General features: G+C 41.3%; 1 protein-coding gene and 1 pseudogene across 1 annotated transcript in view; both read left to right on the forward strand.

Annotated features, from left to right (window-relative positions):
* The window catches only part of GNAQ (G protein subunit alpha q), a 323,586-nt gene that overhangs the window by 169,270 nt on the left and 137,298 nt on the right, over positions 1 to 17,018 (forward strand). The gene's annotated exons all lie outside the window — the stretch shown is intronic.
* LOC116559940 lies at positions 7,639 to 7,737 on the forward strand (annotated as a pseudogene).

Consider the following 17,018-nt stretch of genomic DNA (forward strand, 5'->3'; position numbering starts at 1 on the left):
CCTCCCTCCCTCCCTCCCTCCCTCCCTCCTTCCCTTCCTTCCTTCTGCCATTTCCTCTTTCCCTTCCTGCTCTCTCCCCATCTTTTTACATTGGAATACAGTGTGGACTACATATAATATGGATCCCTGCAGTTTAAACAAAGACCTAGATAAAAAGTGTAATGTTTAAAATGTTATTTCAGGGAACTGTACACCACTGATCTTAACAAAGCTAAGAGATGTAGGTCGAATTATTTGAAAGTGACTGAATTTCACAACAGAGTATTCCATGTTTGGTAAAGAAAAGAGCCTGTGGTAGCAAGATGCTAATACCAGCAGTGATGAAGAGAATCTGGCCAATTCCATGTTTGGGTTTTTCACCCACTTGAGCCTTAATGGGTCTGAATTTCACTCCACTGCCTTGCCTAGCATGCCTCACTGAATCTCTCAGCTTTTCTGTAGTTTTAGAGGTGATGATGATCATAATGCTAAGAACATCAGCTCACGGTTTTCCTTGAGGAAGGGGAGGGCATGGTAACAAAGGGAATTTGGAAGAGGGTGGATCCAGATGGCACTAATACAGACTATTCCCACCCTCTTTACAAATTCCCTTTTAGCTAAACAAACAAATATTTAAGAGAACTGCTGGTACCAGGTCATGTTAAATATTTCTCTTATTTATTTCATGATACTGCTTTGCAAGGAGTAGAATCAAAAAAATGGAGCAGAATCAAAAAAATTAGGATAAAGAAAATTACAGAGGATACAAACAAAAGAAATGCAGAGATCCTAGTTAAAGGTCAGTGAACAGTTATTCTTTTTAAAGTCCCCATTTGTACAAAATAAAAATCAATAAAAACAAAACAACCTGTATATACACATAACACAATCAATCTTCTAGTCAAAAGAATGAGGAAAATAATACAGACTATAGCTAAATTGCTGACATAGGGCTCAGCTTATAAATTTTGCTTCCCAACTATTTGCTGAATGAATAATCTACACATATTTATATGTGTTTTATGAAAGGCATTCTTGGGCCTACACAAATACTTTCATTATCTGACTGATGGGCAGAGGCTGTGATTTATGGGTGCGGTTTACCCTGTAAGTGATTTTTCAACTCTGGAGGAACTGAAGAAGTATCCAGGTTCTCAGTCTTGTGATTTCAGACTCAGCTAGTTCCTATGAAAGCCAAATACAGTACCCCAGAGCCAGGGAGATGAACATTTTATATGAAAATGACTGATGTGTTATAAAGAAACACATTATAAACACACAAACTGATGTGTTAGAATTGGAAAATTTCAAAATACATATATATTTCTACAGGAAGGAAGGGATGGGGTGTGTGTATAACTATTACTAACAGGTAAGTGGATTAACTCAACTTTTTTAATAAACTGGGGAAACTAGAATTTTCTTTTGGAGGACATGAATAATGTATTTCATACACAGTAATTTACAATTGGCAGTAAAGCAGTGTCATGAAATAAATAAGAGAAATATTTAACATGACCTGGTACCAGCAGTTCTCTTAAATATTTGTTTAGCTAAAAGGGAATTTGTAAAGAGGGTGGAAATAGTCTGTATTAGTGCCATCTGGATCCACCCTCTTCCAAATTCCCTTTGTTACCATGCCATCCTCTTCCTCAAGGAAAACCGTGAGCTGATCTTCTTAGCATGATGATCATCATCACCTCTAAAACTACAGAAAAGCTGAGAGATTCAGTGAGGAGGAGAATTAAATAAGAGGAGACACAAATTTTCATGTCTCCTCTTGTTTCCCTTCTAAATTTTCATTTACGTTTTCAGATAAATTTATTCACTATGATGCCATCTGACCATTCTTATGATACAAGGTAATGCAATTTCTTTCAGGCTTGAAACAAGGGCACACTAGGGCACACTATTGATAATGTCATATGTTGTCACATCATTTCTTGGATAAGAGACAGTAGTAACCAGTAAAATATCTGCAGAGCTTTATTAATTATTCTCTTTTCCTAGTTTTGAAGTGTCCATTTCCTAGAAAGATTGGTTGGTTGTTCTGTGAAAATGTAAGTTTTTTTCAATTAAACATTTCCATTCCACACGAAACCCTGCACATATAGGTGAGCAAATCCTTTTGTAATTATACTCTCTTAATAGAAAAGCGGGATCAATACTGTTGTCTTGCTTAGCATGCCAACCTATAAATTATACTGTCTGCCCCTTGGTCCCTGTAGATTGCGTTAGGTACACTGCACCAGCAGAGTTTGAACTTTGTAGATGTGCTGGTTATAGTATACGGAGAGAAGAAATAAGCTTGCCTTGGCCTTATCTTCTTAAAAGGCATTCAGACATTTATTTATGAATGAGTAGGGCAGTCCAGGGCAGAGAAAATAGGACATTTGTACATCTTACTGATTTGTTTCTGGCTTCAGGGGCCATTTAAAGAGAAAGAGTAAGCACAAACAGACCAAACCTGAAGCAATTAATGAGTAGATAACTCCCCAAGCATGTGCATGACTGCCACTTAACCTATGTTTAGTCTTACCCATCACAAATCTTTCCTGTTTTCATTTATTTATAACATTTCCTGACAATAGCACGTATTTTCAGAATTTTGATTTTGAAATTGATGTGACCTATAATTCCTAAGCAAATAAGTAGGGATATCAGTTGCATTAGGTCAAACCTCAAAGTTGATCAATTCTTATTTCTCATGAGAAATAAGAATTATTATTTATCCATTGTATTTTTAATAGCCTTTTAAACTCATTCATCTCTGGACTAAAAATACTTTTTAAAAAACCAAAATGAGTACTTTTCCAGAAGCAAAACTTCATAGTTGTCTATATTATGTACTTACAGGTCTTCATGTTAGAGTTATAAAAATATTCAGGATGTACAAGATGCATGTGACCCATATGAAATAATAAAGTAATGGATCTATATTTGGTTTGTAGGATAAAAATTAGAGAATCGTCCAATTTGGGTTCAAAAATACTTTGAGCCCCCTAACTCATTTTTTCCTGTAACAGTGGCTTGTCATCATATCAACAGATTTCAGGAAGCTCTGTCCTCTTGCCTGGAGGCACTCCAGAATTCATTTAGGTGGTTTATGTAATAGTGGAAAGATTCTTAGAAATGGGACAGGGTGGATAGAAGGTAATTGCTTTTTTTTCTGATGAAATAGTGCCTGTGGGTTTTTTTTTTTTTTTTTTTTTTTTTGATAGTAATTTCACAAAGATCTTAAATTGAAATCTGATGGAATAATAGGACACACAGGCATAGCCGCTGTTCTCTATTATGTACAGCATGACTGTATCGGTGACCTATGGTTGTGCATATCGTAGGTTTATTTTTCAAACTGACAGTCGATTAAGATTTCCCAGAGTTTGACACAAAATATGCAATCACTGAGCCTCTACTGAGGCATTTGTATTGTCAGGAAGGCTGTCAAGTTCTTGGTCAAGAGAATGGCTTCCATGTTTTGCTTTCTTACTGAATGGTTTTGGAAATAGAATTTTATGCCTATATTTACTGAGATCAGAATCCTGAGGTTTCATCCAGTAGTATAAATAAAAATAATGTCACAAGGTATATTAACCATTTGCCTTGTACTAGGCCCTGTTACTACTATTTATATACATCATTTCATGTAGCCCTGTAACATCCTTTTGAGATAACTACTCTTATATCCTTATTTTCAGATGAAGAAGTAAGAAGTTAAAAATACGCCCAAAGACCCACATAGTAGCATTAACTCTAGCTGAGAGCTGACTCTCGTCAGCTGCTTACAGATTCTCTTTGTTCTTCTGGGTGGAAAGTCCATGAAACAGGAAAGTATTAATAACATGTAGTGTACTTTTTTCTAAAATTTTCTTCCTGTTAACATAGTTTGGTTGGTAACAATTTTTACCCACTTTTATCTGTCTATTTTCCTTTTCTAAAATACCATCATCAAATTTTATAGAAAGAGACAAGGGAAAAATGTATGGTCTTTTCTTCATCTAGACACTCTTAAAAGTATATGCTAAAAGAACCACTATATTGTATTGTGCCTTACCACTGACAGCCTGGGTGTAAATTCTTCAGCCTTATTTTGTTTGTTTCTTTACTGGAAGAATGAAGATGAAATCACTGTGCCTTGCTACCCAAGTAGGGATGAAGGACTAATGTCAGTTTCCTTCAGCTCCTTACAGACAGTATAATTATAAACAGCAGGCCAAGCATATAATTGTAAATATAAAAATGTGAGGTTTCCTCATGAGTTACTGAGTTATCTGAGCAGCCTGCAAAAGGTGCTATGTGTCAAAGGACATAAGACAGTAGGAGGAGAAAGAGCACTGAGCGATAGTCCCAAAATTGAGCAGGGATGCTTCCAAGGAGAGGCATACCTGAAAACAGGATGTAAATTCACCTTGCTGTGAAGGACTGGAGGAGCCAACCTTTTAAATCCTGCTGCTAGTGGAGGGTCTTGAGTGTGCCCGCGGGGCATGAAAGCCAGGAGCCAGCACACCCTGGCTTTCATTAGCAGACATGTGGCTCCGGGGAATTGGCAGGCAGAACAGGTTGATTATGCGTTGCCATGGTTATTCTGCCACCGTACCTTTATTCTCCAGTCCCTTTCTTCATTGCTCTGCCAAAGCACAGAAGGGACTATCCTAAGTGGGTGAAGTGGTCAGGACCTCACTGCAGGCACTGGGAATTTATTAAAATGAGGGTGAAGCAGAATGGAGGGTTTTCTTCTCTGTGTTTGTGAGAGCTTTCTTCCAGTGCAAGAAGGAAACCCCATCCAGTGTCATGAAAACATGAACCTTGCCTAACCGATTTGAGTGTAGGCAAACCAACCCCGCCCCCATGTTTTTAAATGTGGTCTCTTTCCCCTTTCATGTTCTTTTTCATCAAGTTTTGATTTTATGTCAGCATTTGATCCCCATGCAAATAATCTTCAGCAGAATCTTGTTTTCCATATCCTATTGACTTTGGCACCTGCCCTGTTTACTTAAGCACTCAACTGATAAGAAGTGGAATCTTTGCCGATTTTTACCCAGAGCTAGAAGAGAAAACCTTTTAAGCCGGAAAAAAATAACAACCTTCCTCTGAAACGATACATCAAAGGAGTGCTCCCAGCTCAGTTAGTATTAGGGTGGGCATTGCATGGGTTGAAAACTGATGGAGTGTAAAGAAAGGGGGTCTTTGCACCAGGCGGAAGTAAAGCAACAACAATTAAAGTAAGCAGAGTAAACTTTCCACGACATGCTGCCACCAGCATTTGTAATCACTCCCAGGATAGGACCCTACTGGAAGATGGGTTGGCAAGTGGGAAACTGACAGGAGGAACCAGGAGGAAGAAGGCAGAATATGGTTACTAGAGCAGAGATCCACAATAAAGACTTGGAGATAGAAACAAAAGCAGAAAATTTAGAACGATTAAGACTCACTTGATGTCACTTACCTGTCCCAGTGAATTTGGGTTATTTTCAATGCCCTCTGTGAGGACAAGAATGACATCAGAGCATACCTCCAGCTCTACTTTCTAGGGAACCACAGATCTTGGCTCTTCACACAGAAATATTCAGAATATCCAAATAATGACACATATCAGAAACCTTATCACTGAACATTTTAAATTCCAGGCTGGGCAAAGGAAGCGTGTCTTACGCAATAGGGATCCTGTTTTGGGGGAGATTTGTCATAAAAACTTTTAATTGATCATTGAGGGAAAAAATGGGATTTTCATCTGAAACCTGGGTGTCTCAGTCTTTTTCTCTCAGATTTTGGGTAAGCTGTACAACTAAGTTGGATTTACTTTCTCCATCTTCAGTGGAAGAAATGACCTTGTTGGGTAAAACAAGTGTGTTAAGTGTAGATTCATAAACACAGGTTTATATGAAAAGAGAGGATGAAATTAGCCACACCTGTGAAGAGCTAGGGAAGGGTAACATCTTTTTTTTCCAGTAAACATTTATTGATCCTTTATGAGGTACCAAGCACTTTAGTAAGTGCTGGGGAGGGGAGAAAAAAAGCAATGGCAGTCCCTGTTCCCCGGGAGCTCTCAGACCCTGTGTCAGGCACAGTGTGGGGGTGGAGATGTGCCACAGCAGTGAGCAGACAGGAGTGATGGTGCCTGGGAAGAGACAGGCAAGGGTCATGAGAGCCTGCAGAGAAAAGGAGGCATTTGAATCGGTCATGAAGGACACGTAGCAGTTTTTACAAGTGGACGAAGGACATGCAAGGCAAAGAATGCCTCAAAGAGAGAAAGTGCAAACATCTGGATGGGTTTGCCAGGTCCACGGAACTGAAAGGAGGTCTGAGTGACTGCTAAGATTAAAGGCACAGAGCGTGAGGTGAGGAGGCTAGGAAGTTCTACAGGGTTCAAATCAGAAACGCTTTGTCCTATAAATTGTGTGGAGCTGTGGGAGGGCTTTAAGCAGGTGAGTGATGTGATGAGGTTTATGTTCACGAGAAATCATTTCATCACACTGGGAGAACGGACTGGAAAGAGGTCTTCCTGGATGCAGAAGATGAGCACAGACACTGTTGCTGTGGCCTAAGCAGGAAAGAATGAGACCAGACCCAGGGCAGTAGAGGTGGAGCTGGAGAGGAGGGACACAGTGAGAGAGGGATGGAGGGGACTGAAGAACACTGAGTGAGTAAACTGGAAGTGGTAGACGCAGAAGACCAGGAGCAGCCAGGGTTGTCCAGGGTTTCTGGCAGAGGTGACTTGGTGAGTGAGGGCATTATTGATTCTGACAGACACATGAGAAGAAAACCAGCTTTTGAAGGGTAGTGGAAAAAGAAAGGGGCATTTGGGACATACTGGGATGGGTTGGGACATGCTGGGATTGAAGGGGCCTGCAGCCATCCAGGTAGAGTGTGTAGCTGACATTTGGAAGTATTGGGCTAGAGCTTAGGTGAAAGCCTGGCTGGAAAGGTACGGTACCATTGGTATCATAGAATGCGGAGAAAGTAGGATCAGAAAATCACAAAAGGATGTAGTTTTAGGCAGAGTCATCAGTACAGCATTATCAAATACTGCTGAGGGCTGAGCAAGGTGGCTTACATCTGTAATTCCAGCACTTCGGGAGGCCAGGAGTTTGAGACCAACCTGGGCAACGTGAGACTCCATCTCTACAGAAAAGTTTAAAATTAGCCAGGCAGGCTAGCGCACCCATAGTTCCAGCCACTCAGGAGGCTGAGGTGAGAGGATCACTTGAGCCTAGGAGGTCGAGGTTGCTAGGATTGTGCCACTATTCTCCAGCCTGGGCAACAGAGAAGGCAAGTAAGAGAAGAGTTGAAACTTGCCTATTGGATTTGATCATCTCTCCTCAGCTCTTGCCTTGTGGAATTGTGGTGGAGGTGGAAAATAGATTATAACAGGCTGGGGGCAGCAGGGTAGGATGCAGGTCGTAAAGCCAGTATGGATGACCAGATGACCATTTTCATTCAGTGTAGCTGGGAGAGGATTCAGAAAGCACTGGTAGGTAACGGACCCATAGGGTCGGGTTTAAACCATCGTTCTATTTGTACACACCACCTGCCTCCACATTGAACTGCTGACCCCATTCCAATATCGAGGCTTTGTCTGTGGCTGAGAAGTAGTGCACTACTAGGTCTGTGAAATCTCTGGTTTTTAAAAAACAAACAAACAAACAAAAACACCCCTGGGCCTGTCATCGTAACTCATGCCAGAGCAAACTGTGTCCCCAAACCATTGCCTGGCCTCTGTGCCCGTAGGCTGCTGGCACTGAAATGGCTTGCACAGTGGAAAAAAACAAAACAAAAAAAACCAACCAAACAAAAACTCTTCTTATATCTATTTTTTAGATAGTTTTAGGATGTTTGAGAGTCATGTTTTAATCCCCCCTCCTTGCAGTGAAATCTTATGTTCCTTTCTGGAAAGCCTTTGGGAGTCATCAGTTATCCTCTTCCACAGTTAAATAAGTGATGTCCTTTGCTGTCGGCTGGAGCAGGGGGTGCTGTCCTGTGACTCATGCGTTCTCATTCACAGCATGTTGAGCAATGCACTTGGTGCTAGTGCCTAATAAAGCATGCTGAGGATGTTGTCACTGAGCTCGAATTTTCCTCAATGGGGCTGGTTTTCTGTCACCACACATTTTTCTTCGTGCTACACTCTGAGACACTTCTCAGTGAAACATTTGTCCTTTTTTTCCTTTATTATGTCTAGAATGGTGTCTTCTCTAGCTTAGAATTGCATTTTGCTGCTGGGTATTTATCTCTGATTCTGAGTTGTATTTTTAGTGTTGTTTTTGTTCTTTCCTTTTTCTTTTTTCCCAACAAAGAACTTCTTGGAAGGTGTTCCATCCCTGTCTCTCTCCACACTACCTTAAGGGAGCCAGAAGCCATGCACAGTGCAACTTACAATGCGGACGTTGGCTCTGATGAGAGACCAGTGCCACAGCCCTCAGAAGGGCAAAGGCTCAGCTCCCTGGATAGACTGCTCCTTGTTCCCACCACACTAATTAATTGTCATATCAGAAGGCAGTAAGACCGGTTGTTCCGGCATTGCCCTGGCCAAGCTGACTCTGGAAGAGGCAGTGAGCTGCCAGCTTTTCTGCTGTTGGCCAGGAATCTGTATCCTAGCAGTCTGTTGGAGGAAACAAGCCAATTTGGGGTTTGAAATGCTGCCTCAGAGATGCCAGCAATGGTGTTGCTTGTTAAGAGAACTGCACCCTAAGACTCTAGCGAAATAGCTTGATCTGTGAGAGTGGTTTGAATTCCGACACATGAATTTGCTTGGGAAGTGGAAATTGCCCTACTCAAGTGGGTTTATGAGTCCCCTTTGCCACTTAGTTTGTCACTGAACTTAAAATCTTTGTTCTTTACTTTCAACTTTACTGAGGAGGAGGAATGTGGTGTTAATAGACATGAAAGCTCTGTAGAAGATGTTGCTGGACACATCGGAGAAAGAACTGTGATTTTTAGACTCTTGGCAGTGGCTTCACAATGGTCCCAAGGAGACAGGGGCAGGTGGGGCTGTTCTCATTGCTCCAGATGGAAAAGTGAAGCAGAAAACCACTTATGTGATTTGTCTCAGGCCCTACTTAGCTGACTGAAGTCCAGAGCATCCAACATGACTACGTCATCTAACACCTAAAATGGCATGGCCTTGAAGTGACAGAAGCTGAAATGGGCAGATACTCACTTCAGCCCGGGGCTGATGCTATCATAGAGTGCCTTTGTGCAAATGGAAAAGGCATCTCTAGGCCCCATGGGCAGGCACATTACACAAAGGTGCTTCTTCCTGACTAACCAAGGCACACAGCTTGGTGAGCAAAATGCTGGCTGGTTCCAGGCCCCAGGTTCATCTCCACCACATGTCCCTTTGCACGAGGCCCAAAATGCACAGCCACACGGGGAGACCTTACATAGACATTTGCTTTGACAGTGGACTAGTTCATAGATATTTGTAGCCAGTCGACCAAATCCTTGTTTTGTCTCCCTACTTTTCATTCCCAAGGTAAAAAATAAAGTTCCTGTATCAAAAAATTAATTGTAAGTGCCCCACCTTAACAGTATTCTTAAGGAACTCGATTTTTTTAACCACTTTTCTCTCCCTGTAAATTATATTACCCACCCTTCCTTTTTGATATCTGCTGTAGCAAATTGTAAGGCAAAACTCTGCCCACAGGACGTGGTCTTTAAAAGAGTCATTTCCTCTTCCATCTCCTCCAGGCCATTCCCATCGTGTTTTTCGTGGCACTGGCAACAGGAAGGCACACTGAATAGCAGCGCTGAAAAGGCACTTTGTTGTTTATGTTATTACTGTGGGCTTGTCTCTGCCTAATAATTAGCGTTTCCGGCTTTCTGAATTTATTTGCCAAAATATTTGCAGGACTTTCGTGAACAAATAAGGGATAGTTCTAGACAAAACTGACCACTGCCTTGCAAGGCTGAGCAAGGGATGTTTCTAGACATAATAGACCACTGCCTTGCAAGGCTGAACAAACTCCTAGTTGGCTAAGTTTTTTTTAAGATGGATTTGCTCAGGGAAAGATTATCCTAGTAAAGGAAACACTTTAAATCACTCATCTGGCATTGGTGCTATCTCAGCGACCACAGTTCCAGGAAGGTCAGAGTATTCCAGTGTTCCTTTCAGGACAGGGTAGGTCATTGTTGAGGGGTAGAGAGTTCTTGGGTACCACTGGCAAAAGTCTAGTCCTGTCTGAATTCCCTCCTGGTGAAGTTCGTGAGCCCCAGCTTCCTTATCTGTAACATGGGATAATCATATTTTCTGGTCTGGCTCATAGAACTGTGGTTGAGGGTTAAATGAAAGAAAATGTATGTAGAAGTATTTTGCTAATTCTAAAACATTACAAAAATGTTATTTGTATTAGACTCCAAGGATGCTGTTCTCCATGGGAGAATTAACCAAGGAGAGAACCATATTCACTATATTTAGGTTAAAAGGGACATACTTCACTCTCTGTTGCATTTTCTCCTCACGTAAGGGAGAAAGTAAGATGATAAACAATTCAGCCATCTCCCTGGCCCCTTCCTGACCTACCTTCCCCATCTAACTGGTTCCCTCTCTGCCTTGTTCTTTTGAGGAAGTCTTGACCTACCAGGATTGCCCACGTTTCTGTGGGCAATCACACACCCGTAAGGACCATCCTGCTTCATTCTTCTTTTTACCTATCATAATCAGCCTCTCCCAACCAGCTTGTTTTTCTAGCTGGGCAAAAATAACTCAAATCCCTGCAAGTGTGCAGGTGAATGGAGCAGGCAGGGTGAGGAATTGATGGGACTGAAGCAGGCAGAAAGTGCTTGCCCTTCCCAAGGGGCAGCCACTGATGGGCTACAGCCAGCTCTCCCTTGTGGAATTGGGGGCCCTGACTTGCCTCACATCTCTTGATTTTTCAAGAGAAGGCAGAAATGGGGAATTTTATGGGAAATTTCCTGATTTTTAATGTTGGAAGATGTTTCAATATTTTAAAAATTATATTATGCAAATCAACAGAGCGAGGCCAAGCAGCACTTTGTGAACTGTGTTTTGCCTGCAGATGTCTGGTTTGTGATCATCTTCAGGTCTTTGAGCACAAGTGTGGCTTATTTCCTCAAGGATATTATACAGTGGATGCAGTGTTCAGCTAGAGCGTCACCTCCTGGCCTGCCTCTGACTCTCTAGTTTCACTTGGTCACATTTCTCTTTGCTCTGCTGTACCAGTGGCTCCTGCTTTAAGCAACAACTCTTTCTTTAGTTGACGGTGACATTTTTTGGGACCCTCTTATCTATACCAGCCTTGGCCTTTCTGCTCTCAGGGTCCCTGTGCTAGGCCCTCCAAGATACCACCCATTCTTCAAGCCGAGTGGTGATTGCCCATGCCAGTCACTCTCTATCTGTTGCAGATTGTTTATACTGTGTAAATTTTTACAATAAGAGTCTTTGCTACTTTCAGTGTTTCTGAATGAGGAGGTCATCTTTCTGATTATAAAGGGATAGTTGTGAGACTCTTAGGAAGGAAGGATATAAGCCTTAATTCCAAGTTCTACAGTGAACTTCCTTTTAAAAAAGGAAGTCCCAGCTCCAACTTAGGTTCAACAGTTGCTTCTGACACTTGCCAGTGGCTCATTATAAGAAACAAACAATAGACATTACCATTGGAGAGAGCAATGTAATACGATTTTGAATTTTCTGACAAGAGGTAGAGCCGAGAACTCCTGCAAAAATGGGTTGTTTTTAAAATTTCCAGTTCTTTGAGTTATATTTCCAACGAGTTACAGTTTTGAAATGGTTAAAAAAAAAAGTAATTTCATGTTAGAGTAGTACTTTGTAGTTTAGAAACTTTCATATATAGTATTTCACTTCATCCCCATAGTTTTGTAATGAGATAAGTCAAATGGTTTTCTTAAAAAGATTTCCAATTTTATTTTATACATTAAAAATTGCAGATTCCCAGAACTTTGGGAGGCCAAGGTGGGCGGATCACCTGAAGTCAGGAGTTCAAGACCACCCTGGCCAACATGGTGAAACCCTGTCTTTACTAAAAATACAAAAAATTAGCTGGGCGTGGTGACAGGCACCTGTAATCCTAGCTACTTAGGCTGAGGCAGGAGAATTGCTTGAACCGACGAGGTGGAGGTTGCAGTGAGCTGAGATTATGCCATTGGACTCCAGCCTGGGTGACGAGTGAAACTCCGTCTCAAAAAATAAAAAAATAGGCAGATTCAGAGATGTTAAATAATTTTCTGAAGGACACACAGCAGGTAGTATATTGAAATTCTGATTCACATCTTCCATTTTTAATTTCTTCCTACAATTTGTTATTTTCAGAATGTTAGGGATTCATCTTATACTTAGAAGCTGGTTGAAGCTTGGAATCTCATGATTAGAATTTATTCTGATGGTTTATTTTATTCCTATACATTTGTCTCTGGCTAAACCACATATGTCACTGGGAGAAATAATGTAAAGAACAGCTCTTTAAACTAATATAATGGATTTTTCATTTCTAGACATTATTTTAATGGAGGAATGACGAAGAGTGGATAGGGTTGTTGAGGAAGAGAACAGGGGGCCCCTTCGTGGCTTCTTTCAGTTTGTCTTGATCTTGTCCTCTTGCCCAAGGGTGGGATCATTGTTTTAGATGTGAAGCCCTTGGTAGTTTCCAATGTTTTCTGCCAGATGAAGGCTTAAAGGGACCAATTCATGCACCACAACCTCTGGGAAATAAACTGTCGTGATAACTTGAGATTGGTATTCTGTTTCAAATCCCAGGAATTCCAAACCTGGAATTTTGTAAGTTACCCCAAAAAGAAATTGAGGCCAGTCCTGGGAGAAATGTCCTTTACTGTCTCTTTGACAGATTGCATTAAAGTAATTTGGCACCTATTGGATTTTGCCAGAATGGTGGGGTGTGGTCAGCATAGGAAGTTTCTGAGTTTTAAGGACCTGGTATGATAATGCAAGACACAATCCTCTGAGCCACAGACCCATCCAGGCCCTTAATTAAGGGCCCTGAGATGGAACTGCAAATGGAAGCTAATGGTTTTAGGTGGCTTAGTCTAATGAATAAGCCGTGACTGACCCCACGCAGAAAACATGCCCAGGAATAGCTTTTTGAATGTGTTACAAAGAAATTACAGTGACCTGGAAATTCATCACCATGTTTATATGTTCATTATATTTCCAAACAGACCTTTAGGTTCCCTGTAGACTTCCTTTTACTTCCACCTTGAAAACCAATTTCAGAATAAATGATTCCCCTGACACCAGTTTCCTTTGACTTCCTAGGGCAAATGTGCCAAACTACTCTATCCAAGGGGTCAGGGTTCATCCCACCCAAGCTTCCGCACAATACAGAAGCTAGTGATTCTTATCTAGGAAGACTGACAGCTGGTGTGCCCTCTGTAAACAACAAATCATCACCCAATTATCTGGAATCACTTTGGTGGGCTGTGTAAAAGGAATAAAGAAATTATTTTACTTGGCCGTGACCTCCCAGGAAAACCAGGCCAGCCCTACAAGGGCTGTATCTCTCACCTTAGCACTCTTCTGCTCACTCCCTCTGTCCCTGCCTCCGCAGCCTCCTTGCTGTCTTTAAGACAGGGTAGCCTCCCTCCTGCCTAATACTCAACCCATCTGCCTGTCTTCCCCTGGATATCTGCATGGCTCAAGGTGGAGGAAGCAGGCCAGCAGGAGGAGCAGGGAGATGATCATATGTTTTGTTTCAGTGCCACATTGATGTTTAAGGATGGGTTAGATTGATCTTAGATAATAATACCTAACTTTTATAAGATCTAGTTTTTAAGTCTTTCAAATTGTATTATTAAGAAGGCAATAATGCATGAAAATATAATCAGATTACACATACCTTAGTCTGTGTGTGCTTTTATTTCTGTATATTTCTTTTTGCAGATATCCCAAACAAAAGGTTTGAGATAAAAGACTTTATGCTCTGTCATTTGAGCCCCTTCAGTAGGGATGGAAAGACTGGGATTGAGGAAATGTGGATCAGTATGCTGCCTCTATTAATGGATATCTTTGCATTGAGGTTATATCTAGAATTCTAGGAGCCTGGCAGAAGGTACATATACCCACTGGAGCCTTGTAAAAGATGTGTATGCTCATCAAAGTATCCCAAGGTTCCAAAAGCCATCTCAACTTTGGTTAGGCCGTATGCCACCCCATGTCGCAGATGTGCTATTCAGCCAAGACGGAGAGAATCCCAGCATGGGAAACCAGGAGAATGTCTCAGTGTCTCAGCATCCCCACCCTTGGAGAGCATGCTGTAAGCAAGATGACCTGTATTTCTCCACAACTCTGTCTCTCTTATCAGTCTTCAACAAATCACCTCTAAAACGTAGCAAATAGAAATCAGAACTCAGAAAGTATCTTTTCTCTAAAACAAGGTCGTTTTTCATTCCTAAATTTTAATCGAGGATCCTTCTGCATTCCACCCAGTAGCATGTCTGAACTGGTTTTGATGAAAACCAGTTTATTTTCTCAGCCAAGGAATGTTGTCAGTTCTGTGCCCTTCTGTTCACATGGTACCATCGGGATTGATCAGACCATAAACAGGGAGCTTGGTTGATGGTTTCAGTTCAGCTTTCCTTACTACGAATAGAGCGTTGAAGCCCAAGTGGTAGTTCCCATCCCAGTGCAAGGCAGTAGTTACTCCCATCCTTTCCTAATAGATGGGGTTAGAGTGGAAGAAAGCCAGAACAGGGGATGGGAGTTGCAGCTCTGATGACAGCTCTCTGTGAAGGGAAGACAGTCAAGGAGTTCACCTTAATATAATTTCTTGAGGCAGAGAACTCCCCCTAGAGGGACTTGATTTATTGAAAACTAAACTTCTAGGCCACATAGTTATTAACTAATTTCTAAGCTATATACCTGCAGAGAAGTGAGAAGGTTATTCTCATTTTTAAGATTTTGGTGTAGATCATACAAAGTTTTGTGGTAACCAAAACTGAAGCCATGCTTTTGGGCAGTAGAGGGCACTCCCAACTTGACACAGAAGAGACACGCTTTACCTTACCAAAAAACCACTGAACCTCTCTGCAAGAACTTAACTTATGACTCAGTTTCTCGTTTTTAAGAATAAAACTTGAGTATGGGGCCTAGTCAGAGTCTTCCATGTAATGAAGGTGGTCCGTCCTGTGTCAGAGGACTTCGACCAGTGCCAAACTGTGTGTTGCATAGTTTACATATTATTTGTTTCACTTACTCATTTATGTGTTTATGTATAATAATTGGGCACAACCCTAGATAAGTCTAAAATAATAATGATTCTTACAGCTTCATTTTATGTAAACATTCTAGGATGCAACTAAGTTGGAGGTAAAGAGGGAAGAAGAACCTTACAATAAAATATAATGCATACTTGGAGAAATAAACCTGAAAGGAACATTTATACCATATTGCAGTGGTTTTGTCCAATTTATTGTGAGAAAATTGCCGAGTACTGATTGTTCCACTGCCAGTCATTTCTCTGTGGCCGTGGTGTTTTAAATATATACTGAGAGCTTTGGGCTTTTTTTCTACCCTTTGCCCTTGCAGGAAATGTCAATGTAAAATTTGACTCAGGGGTGAGATGCTGGATAATTTTTTTTTTTTTTGAGATGAGTCTCGTCTCACTATTATCACCCAGTCTGGAGTGCAGTGGTGCAATCTTGGCCCACCGCAACCTCTGCTTCCTGGGTTCAAGCAGTTCTCCTGCCTCAGACTCCCAAGTAGCTGGGACTACAGGCATGTGCCACCATGCCTGGCCAATTTTTTGTATTTTTGGTAAAGATGGGGTTTCACCATGTTAGCCAGGATGGTCTCAATTTCCTGACCTGTGATCCACCTGCCTTGGCCTCCCGAAGTGCTGGGATTACAGGCGTGACCCACTGTGCCTGGCTGATAATTTTTTATTTAAATACTTCCAGTGTCTATTTTTAGTGTAAGTCTCTCACCACAAAGCACTTAAGAAAGGTTCTCTAATATATGTGTTATATGTTCAGTTTTCTTTTTTTCTTTTATAGGTAAGCATAAACTGCCAGGGGGGCAGAAAATATTACTGAAAATTCTTTGTGTGTGTGTGTCTGTGCTTCAATACAATTTGATTACGCTGGGTTTTTTTTTTTTTTTTTTTTTTTTTAACATGAATACATAGGCATGATATCTGGGCTTCACGTGTAACAGCATGAGCTCCGCAGTGATTGGTAGAGGGAGTGCTGTTTCTTCTACCATCTGTCCTCCCCAGAGTCCAATTAATACTCCTTGTATAGTGCTCAGGAGTGTGGCCTGTTGGCCTGCTTTCCCTACCTGTGTCCTTTTTCTCTCTCTCCAGTGCTCTCCCACAAGAAGATTATGAATTGTGACCCTGAGCTCAGATAAAGGAACTGCCCCACCATCTTAAGGCTTATGCCCAAATCGTCTTCTTCTCACACCTTCCCTTGAGACAAGCACATTATCATGGCCTAGGCTGTAAAGTTCACAATGGAAGACTGATAATTCATTTATTTTTTGTTTTAAAATATTTTATTCATACGTAAGACCAAACATAATATATATGTTATAAAACAATCAAAATGTACACGGGTGCCTTGGCTCACGCCTGTAATCCCAGCACTTTGTGAGGCCAAGGCAGGTGGATCACCTGTGGTCAGGAGTTCCAGACCAGCCTGGCCAACATGGTGAAACCCCGTCTCTACTAAAAAAAACAAAAATTAGCTGGGTGTGGTGGTGCTGACCTGTAACCTCAGCTACTTGGGATGCTGAGGCAGGAGAATCGCTTGAACCTGGGATACAGAGGTTGCAGTGAGCCAGGATCCTGCCACTGCACTGGAGCCTGGGCAACAAAGTGAGACTCCATCTGAAAAAAAATCAAATGCACACATCTGTACCAAATATCCATTCAAGAATGAGAACAGAGATAATAACTTGCACCCACCTATATGCTAATTTATTTATTTATTTTTAAAGGAGGTAATGTTCTATTTAGAAGTATACAAATTATTTCATATCACCTGACTGTGTCTTTAGAAGAGCCGTTATTCAATCAACCATTTACTGAATACACTGTGCATCTAAAATGGCA

This window comes from Sapajus apella, unplaced genomic scaffold (assembly GCF_009761245.1).
Source record: "Sapajus apella isolate SASKATOON/1434 unplaced genomic scaffold, GSC_monkey_1.0 scaffold24, whole genome shotgun sequence".
In the NCBI taxonomy this organism is placed as follows: Eukaryota; Metazoa; Chordata; class Mammalia; order Primates; family Cebidae; genus Sapajus; species Sapajus apella.